This window comes from Lathamus discolor, chromosome 9 (assembly GCF_037157495.1).
Source record: "Lathamus discolor isolate bLatDis1 chromosome 9, bLatDis1.hap1, whole genome shotgun sequence".
Lineage (NCBI taxonomy): Eukaryota > Metazoa > Chordata > Aves > Psittaciformes > Psittacidae > Lathamus > Lathamus discolor.
Window position 1 is genome coordinate 12485598 of NC_088892.1, and position 9191 is coordinate 12494788.

The window sequence follows — 9191 nt, forward strand, 5'->3', positions numbered from 1 at the left end:
GCTGGGAATGTGCTGGCCTGGCTGGTGCACGTGGACCCGTGCACTCGTGATAGAGATGGGAAATGGGAGCAGGAGGCAGTTGAGGGATGTAGGTCTCCGGGTCTTGAGCAGACAGCATCCAGCCCACAGGCTCTCCCTCTCTGTCAGGGACCATACAGTGCTCTATTTCACAGCCAGCCCTGTGAGATAAGGTTTGTTAGCAGAAAGGGAATGGTGGTCTTAAAAATGTTTGCTGGTGCTTGTGCTCAGGTCTTTAATGGAGATAGTTATGGCCAATGGAATATGTTTGGCTGTGGTCATGAAGAGTGTCTGTAGCATGCTTGTTGGACTGGGATTACCTTCTCATGGCAGGGAACAGGAGCAGGCTGCTGTGGGGCGAGCTAAGGCATTTATTAACGCGTGTATGGGAAGTATATATATGCTTCCATATATACTCTCATCCTGCTAAACAGGAGTTTCCTGCCCTTCAGAGGTGCTCTGGGAGGGTCTCTTCCCCATTTACCCTTTTCCAGGTCACACAGAGGTGCCAGAGCTGTGCCGGAGCGTTACGGAGCTGCCAGCCTCTCCTAAAGCAGAGCTGCAAATCCCCATGAGCAGGATTGCCTCTGGCAGCCCTGAGGGGAGGGTCCCATGCGGACAGCCCACCCCGACAAGGGCTCAGGGTGCCTGTGGTGGGAGAGGGGATCCCGCTGGAGGAGCCGCTGGTTTGCTGGAAGCAGCCTCCTAAATATGGACGTGATTATTTATTTATTTGCTTGCTCTGGAATCTTTGCGTTTTTCCCTTAATCCTGGAGAAAAACCAGGCAGTGCCCTGTCTGCATGTGACATGGCTGCGCACAAACTCCCTTTGTGACTTTTCTTTCACGGGGGAGAAACGCATTCAGGAAAAAGCAAGGCCCTGACAACAGGAATCAAGTGTTTCTAAATATGGACATCCCTTTTTGGACTAAAAAGTCTTTTTTGTACCATGCATATTTCCCCTGTTAATCATTTCCTTTTGTTCCTCGCAAACTTTGGTCCTCCAATGTTATAGAAGGAATGGTAGCTGCTCTGTTTGTAAACTTTCCTTTATGATACATGAACTGGCTTGTATGTTAAATGAATTTGCTGGGTTTTCTTTTTAATGCAGTTGGAAAGGCCAGCACTCCAGTTACTCACCCTTGGCTTTTCCTTCTTTTAAGAAACAGTTATATTTGGCCTCAGCCCTTCTCAAATATTGGGTATTTTACAGGCCATTGAGCTTTGCCTGGTCCTGTTCACTGCTTTTGTGTTACACTAATTGGCTTGATAAAGCAGGGCTTGGGCTCTGTAAAGTGCTTCCCCTCCAAGGTGAAATGTGAGATGGGGAGGTGGGGGAAATATTCAGATGTTCACAAGTATTTATGCTTGCTGCATAATCTGAATGCATCAGAAATGAGCTAGAGCTCAGACAAAGCAGGGGATTAGGAGTCTGAGATGGGCAAGCAGGGTGGACATCTGGAAACCTGCTGTTTAGTTTGTCTGCTGGGGTGGGTTGCGTCTTCGTTATGTGGGTTACACACGCGGGGGATGAGCAGCACGCTGGGATCGCGGTTGCTCTCTATGGGTATATTCTGCAATAACAGTTTCTGTTGTTATTTATGGAGCACCCCACCCTCCCCAGCAGAGCTCTGCCTGTTCAGCACAAACCCAGTCACCAGCACAAGCAGGGCAGGAGAAGCTCTGAAGGTGGAGGGAGGGCTTGGGCTGGCAGCACTGTTTGCGTGCACCACCTCTGCCTGCTGCTTTGAGGGCTTGGGGTGAAACGTTGCCTGTGGCTGGTGTTACACGGATGGTGGATGCTTGGGCCTTCTTTGCAGTGTCTCCATGCATTTTTGGGCAGGCACAGCTCTGCAGAGTCCAACAGGACACACAACGTGTGGGAGAGGAAGAGAGAAAATGAACTCGAGGCTTCTGAACCGTTCCCATGCGTGGAGCCTGGTTCTGCCAAAGTTGAGTCCATTGTTACTGCACGGGGCTGCTTCTGCCATAGCTAGTATCTGCTTGGGGTTGGCTTTACCTGGCCTGTCCCATTGCCTGACCCCTGTGGGCACAGGGACCTGGTTCGTGGTGCAGAGCTCTGGGTGGAGTGGGGACAGATGTGCGGGGTTTTTAATTTGATGATGAAATAAGGCTTGAGAAATGCTTTTGCCTTCTCGAAAACACAGTATTGGAGAAGGAATTCTAAATATGCTGTGAACAGAAATAGCCAAATACTGCTTTGTTTTGTTTTTCCCCAAAAGTCACTTTGTTACTAGCTTCTTGGTGTGCACTCCATTTCTTCTGCTCTATCTCCAGTGTTTTGTTCTCCTTGTATTTCCATCGCCTTCCTGGGTAACCTGCCTTGGCAGCTTCAATTCTGGCCACAGCTGTAATGTACCAAAACATGGCTGTACACAGCTGGAGCCTTGCTGCACTCCCACCAAATACCCACTGCTGCCTGGCCATGGGTGGGAAACATCACGCTGAGAAAGCTGGCACCAAGAGGGTTGGGGTATGTGCCTTGTTTGGGGGAACAGTGGAATTCACACCCTGCCTGGACTATGGCAAATCCAAAGCGCAGCAGTTTAGGAGAGGTTAAAGAGGAGACCTTCGGGCACAACTACATCACCCTGAAGCAGGTACGAGAGCTTGGTGGTGCTTTGGATCATACTTGGGATGATAAAAGTAAAGGGATGTTTAATTTAAAAAGCTAATCAGAATTGTGGAAGAGAAGCAGGGACCTGTGCAGGGCATGAATAGGAGTGGTCTAAGGACATGTGCCCCTTGCTGCTGGACATAAGGAATTAAAAGGAGGAGTGAGTCCACTGCAGCTGTGTGGCAGTGTCTGCTGAAAGCGCTGACTCTGTGAAATGTGTCATATGAAAGACTCCCCTGGGGTCACCCGTGGCTCCCCCGGATGCCAAACCTCTGGAAGCAGGATACAAAATCCTTCTTTTCCTCCCATTCTGGAAGGGAGGGCTGTGTTTCTCATGAAAAAAGGTCGGAAAAGCATTTGTGTGCTCTGGGAGGACTTTAGCTCAGGAGCCTTGTGTGGTTTTACACAGGCTGTGTGCAGTTAAGCATTACAGCCCCAATTCTTGCTCCAATTTAATGTAGTTTTCCAGAAGCGCTGGTAGCACAGTGCATTAGAACTGCCCTGTGGTGGGGGGAGAGCCTGAGGGGCTGCCAGGGGGCCCTGGGACACCCCATGGCAGGGACAGGGCATGCTGCAGCTCCTTGCTACCCATCTGGGCTGCCAAAGCCTCTGCTGCACAGTAGAGGGGTCCAGGTTTGAGGGAGGCAGCCCTGAGCACATGGTCAGTCCTGACAGCTTCAGCAGAGGATGCTCCTGGAAACAGGAGCCACTGGGAGTTTGCATTCCCTTTGGTCTCAGCCCTGAAGAAGCCTTAAAGCCTCAGTCAATAATAAGCTTAAAGACAGTAAATCTTGGTAATGAGAAAAACAGAAGATGGCATCTGCTCAAGACAATGGTAGTGTGTATGGTCTGGTAAATAGCTATTGAAATGAGTTGCCTGTTGTTGCAGGGGTTATAGCTGAAAAGCCCAATTTCCCTTCAGGATTGGCAGGTTTTCCTATCCCCAGACTTTTCCTACTGGAATCCTGTTGAGGCTGAGGACAGGGAGAGGTGACCTATTGCCAATGAGGGCCAGGTGCTTGCCCACAGCATGGCAGCCCCCACCATGAAACCAGAGGCAAGCTGCCATCCTCCTGCATGTGTAGAGACGAAGACAGGACCACCACAGCAGTTGTTTTCACCTTCTCCTGTCTGTATCCCCTCCAATGTCCCCTTGCAATGGCTGCATGTGGAGATGTATATACTTTAGAGGGTCTTCTGCAGCAGATGGGGGGGTGGAGTGAAAATGGAAGAAGAGTTTTTTCCCTATCATACAGTCCTGTCTTCAGAGATGCTGAAATGAGCTGAGCTGGTGGGCAACAGAAGCCTGGGGATAAATGAGTTGTGCAAGGGGCAACAGGAAGAAGAAAGTGCTGGGTCTTCCTTCATCTGACATCCGCTCTGACGAACCTGGTGCCCATGGGGTGGGAGCTGGCAGTGGTCCTGGTCCCACTCAAAGTGTGTGAAGCCAGGTCTGCAAAATGGGGAGGAGGAGGAAGGAAGAGTTCAGAGGAAAGAATCTGCATATGGTATGTAATGCTTTTATGAATTGGGTCTTTAATAATTTACATTACCAGTTTAATACTTTGAATACAAATTATCTTGCCCATATGCTGTGCTGACAAACATAAAAATGGAGTAATCAAAGCTGTAATAGCACTACAGCAAAAAGACATAAAATGCCACTACAAGGCTTAGGATAAATTATTGCATGCACACACTAGCTCTATGGCTCCCTGGTGCCAAAGGATGCATTGCAATTTCTTCCTCAGACTTTGCATTTGGGCTTGAAGACTGGTGCAGTACCAGGAGTACTGTTCAGAATTCTCTGAGACAGGCAGCATTTAACAAAGAAGAGGAAACAAAAAAGGCTCAGACCTGCTCAGACCCTGAACACTGCAATTTAAATTTTGCTCTGGCATTACATGGGCTGTGAAGAAAATAGAGCCCTCTTATTTGTAGGGAGCCCCCTTCTTCCTCCAGCGGGGTTATTTGCATGTATTATAAACTGCAGTGTTGGCTTGCCATCTTCAGGCAGCTGCCACGCACTGCACAGCATCCCTGTCCATCCCTGCGCTGGTTGGAGGTGGCAGGTCCAGCTTGGGTGCCACAAGGGATGCCCAAGTGGGGATGCTCTTGGCAGCCTGGCATCAGATGACCAAGGCAATGGGCAGCATCACTCCAGGGAAAACACGGGTTTCCCCCCATCCTTCTTCATACCTGTGCTTGCTCCTCTCTGATGCCTGAGCTCTGAGGGGCTGGAGGAGGTAGGTGGGAGAGGATGAAGGAGCCCCCAAGCCCTTGACACTTCCTCCTGCACACACTTGGGGTGCAGTTTAGGTGCAAAGGAACAGTATTGGTGGGGCCTGGGAGCTTGTGGGTGCTGCAGGGGACTTAGTGGTTTGCTTTCAGCACTGGCATCTTTTGGGAGGGGTGTGTGTGGATATAGCAGGCATCCCAAAGTGCATGGGGCTCTGGAGCAGAACGAGCAGGTTTGCAGAGCAGAGATCCAAGTTATGCTCATGGGGAAAATGCTGCTGCTTGTAGATGTCAGTAGACCTTGTACTGTAGCTTGTGGCAAAGTCTCTGCTTTTAAATACCAGTCTATTCATTGTTTCCATATCTCAAAGGCATCCCTGCTACAGGCAATCTTTCACAGAGAGAGCCATTTAAGGCTCACATTTGCATACACTGAATTTCGCAGCTATCAAGGTTACTCCATGCTGTAATCCATTCTGTGCTTCTAATATGATCAGTGAAAAATGAGGCTTCTTCCCAAATAAATCATCAGCAATGGAGGGAATGATGCTTTCCCGGGAGGTGTGGGGCTGTCATCATAGCACTGTGTTTCCCAAAAGGCAGAGGAATCTGGGCAGGCATGTCCTGCACTGCTGTGCTGCCTGAATTTGCTGTCAGTCACTCTGAGACCCAAACCCCTTGCATACAGATGAGGTATTCCTGCCTTGGCTGCTCCCAGTGTCTGCTGCTGCTGTGTCCCCAGGATTTGGTGCCAGCAGCTCCATCCTTTGGCCCTAGGAAAAGCCACATGGCAGAGCAGCCCTGTTATTGCAGCTGGGCATGCCATGACTCCAAAACCCTGGGTGCAAAGAGGTAGCTGGGGTCTCTCCTGCCAGGGGCAATGGGGCTGCCTGTGTGGGTGAAGGGACCTGTATAGGGAGGCATGCACGCGTCAGCCCCCAATAGAACTTTTCCCATTGCTGAATCTACTGGAGAATAAAGCCCTTGCTGATCTTTTTGCCCTGCAAATAAATTGGATGGATCAAGACCACAATGAGAAATGTCCCATCCTCATCCGGAGGGGGATTTTCAGCATTAAAAGCTTTATATGACTCATAAACTAACATTTATTTCTGCATGTGAGGTAAATATTTCTCCCTTTGAATGTCTAAGCAATGCAATTTTGTTTGAAGCCTCCATTTGTTCAAGTTTGGAGGTGACAATAATTCACCTGTTTTCCCTTCCTGTGATTCACCAAGCAATGGTGTAACCTGAAACAGAATTCAGCTCCAGCTGTTTGTCACTTGTCAGCTTCCTCCCTCAAACACACTCTAATAAGCTTTGTCCTGGAGTTTACATTCGGGGACCTTCTGATCTCTAGCTGTTGGTAAATGGCCCTATGTTTTTCTTTTTAGAGGGAGAAATACAACACACTTCTATGCAGCACTGCCAGGGCAGGCAGGAAAGAGAGACATAATTTAACTCCAGATAAATCATGATTTCACAGTGATCTGCCTGCAGTTGAGAGTCCCTTCTCCTTGGCACTGTAACAATACTTGTCACTCAGTGTCCCAAAGAGACCTGCTCGCAGCCAGAGATCATAGATGACTGGGAAGATGCCTGGAGTTGTAAACACCATCAATCTGGAGAAAACAAATGCGCCTGGGAGTTGATGTCAGCTGAGGGTGTTCAAAGATGGAGATTGCCTCTGCAGAGCATGGGATGTGCCCATAGGCTGTGTGGGTCCCTAGCCTTGGACATCCCCTGGGTCTGTTGCCACCTGAAGCTCCAGCAAACCCAGAGAGGCAAAGCGCTGCCTCTCCTATTCCCCAAGGGTCTTGGGTCCCCAGGTTTTACAGGCTGGTACACCCCCCCATGCATCCCACAGCATCTCTCAGGGTGGTGGACCCAGGTAGGACTGGGAGCAGAGGCCTTTGCTTTCTACCAGTTTTGGTACCTCTGCGCCTTTCCTGGCTTTGGCAGAGTCGTGTCTGCTTTACAGCTTGCGTCCCCTGCTCGCCTGCTCCCACCCAGGACTCTTCTGCTCCCTGACAGCTCCCAACACTGTTCCCTGGGTCCCTGCCCATCCTCGAGCTTAAACTCAGTGCTAACATGCACAGGCGGTTTCTTTTTCTGTCTGCCTCTTTCTTTCTTTTTCTTTTTCTCTTTCTTGTTTTCTTTTTTAAAGAGGAAACTGAACGCAAGGCTGCCGTGTGGTGATGATGATGTTATTGTTAGTAGTTATTTCTATTTTCATAGCTCCAAGAGGCAGAGAAGAGAGTCCCACTGGGTTAAATGCAGCACATGCTATAACAAAAAGACAGTCTGGGTGCCAAACAACTTGCAAGCTTCTTGCTAATGTAAGGAATGTAAAATTAAGATTACTATAGCAACATCTTGCTCACATCGCATACAGATAGGATTTGTTGGTCTTTGTGTGTGTGTGTGTGTATACCTATGTAACATACATATACAAACCTTAAATATCTCTGGCAACTTTTTCGATGGTTGAATTTATATTTCATTTCAAGCTCTCTGTGTCTCAGATTGGTTTTGCTCCTTAAGATTTGCATCCAGCTTTACTTCAGCAAGTCTTGCCTTGTTCTTTGGGCTCTTTTGCGAGTGCTGCATGTCAGGAAAGAGAGGAGATTGCTCAGCCCCTGCTCCATCTATCATTTTAAATGGATACAAGCCTGTTGAACCTAATAACTGCCATAACATCTCCAAATTTGCTTTCTTCAGTCACATTTTAGGAGACAGAGGCGAACCTGAGACATGCAAATCCTTCTCTTCTCTTCCCATCTCTCTTCTCCCAACTTATTAGCTCAGCTTTCAATGGAATTTCACATGAGTTGTGAACCACAGCTCTCACTTTTCCTCCATGGCTGAATAAAGCCTGGGCCCAGAAATGCCTGCAGGAAGGGCAGAGCACACCCAGTAGCAGGGAGCTGGAAGCCAGCAGGACAGATAACACCTGCGGTTCAGTGTTGCTTAATTTCTCCAAGTGGCAGAAATTCAAGCACAGCTTTCACCTCGTTACAGAGGTAAGTGGAGTCACTGACAGAGTGTTAACATCGCCAGATCTGAGGAACTGTCTTTGCTCACCAGCCTGCACTCTGGTAGGAGGGGAAAACCAGGCACCAAACTCTGCTAGAGAGAAATGGAGGGTGTTGCTCCCTGCCAAAGACAGACACATCGGAAGGATACCCGTTTCTCTTGAGAAGCATGAGGAACTTGTGGCTCATTTGTAACAGCTTTGAGGCTGTGGAGTTGAACACGCACAGTTGGAGGGCTGGTGGATTTGCTGTTTTGAGACTAGACTGTAATGGGGATCTGAGAACCAAAACTGAAAACGTCTGCTGGCAGGTCTGGATGGAGGATTTGGAAAGCAGCCTGAAGTTGCCAGCTGCAGATTTCTAGTGCCTCTGACTTAGCAGCATTAAATATAAGGAAATAAATCACAGGCAGCTTTGCCTGTGGGTCCAGAATTACAGCAAGGCGGAGCTGGGGAAGCAAACCCCACTTCCCAGTGGGTCTGTGGGGAAGGCAGAAGTGGAAAGGCAAAGAAGGGATCAGCACAGCATAGAGGGGGCAGCTTTCAAAGCCCACCCAGGCAAACACAATGGCTTTTCTTCAGACAGAACTGCTCTCTGAGCAGGAATCAATATCCTTCTGCAGAGCCTGTGGATATGCTGATGGGTATGAGAGTGCAGAGCTGATGCAAAGTAGGTTTCTGGACGGAGTTACTAAAGAGTTGGGCAGGATGGGAGAAAATCCCAACCTGGGCTAAACTATAGGTAGAAGAGATAGAGATATCTCCTGCCCCAAAGGAAGGAGTAAAAGCAGGCTTTGTGGGAACTGTGAATCAGGCTGGGAGCAGCCGGCAAAGTCCATAGGGCTGAAGAATACATCTCTGAGACTGTTGGTCTCAAAGGATGCTTTCTCATCCTTTTCCCTGGAATGGAAACCCATTACGACAAGGATCTGTTTACAATGCCCAGCTGAAATTTAACCACCCTGGACTTCCTCAGGTAGGGCAGTTGCTGTGGGCAACATGAGCACTGATGCTGAGTAAAGATTTGCTGTGCAACCTCAGCCCAGAGACTTGGTTACTCACATCTTAGAAACCCTGCAGGACTTTGCAGGCATGCTGGAGTGTCCAGTGCAACTGGGGCTTTTGGTGGGAGTATGGCAAGAGGGGCGGTTGTTTCCCTTTCCCCAAGGGGCACCAAGTTTCTCAGCTGTGGGATGCATAGTGCTGATATGTACCAAAGTGACAGCCTGAGGAAAGGGAAGCGTCACTGAAGAAAAAAACTGT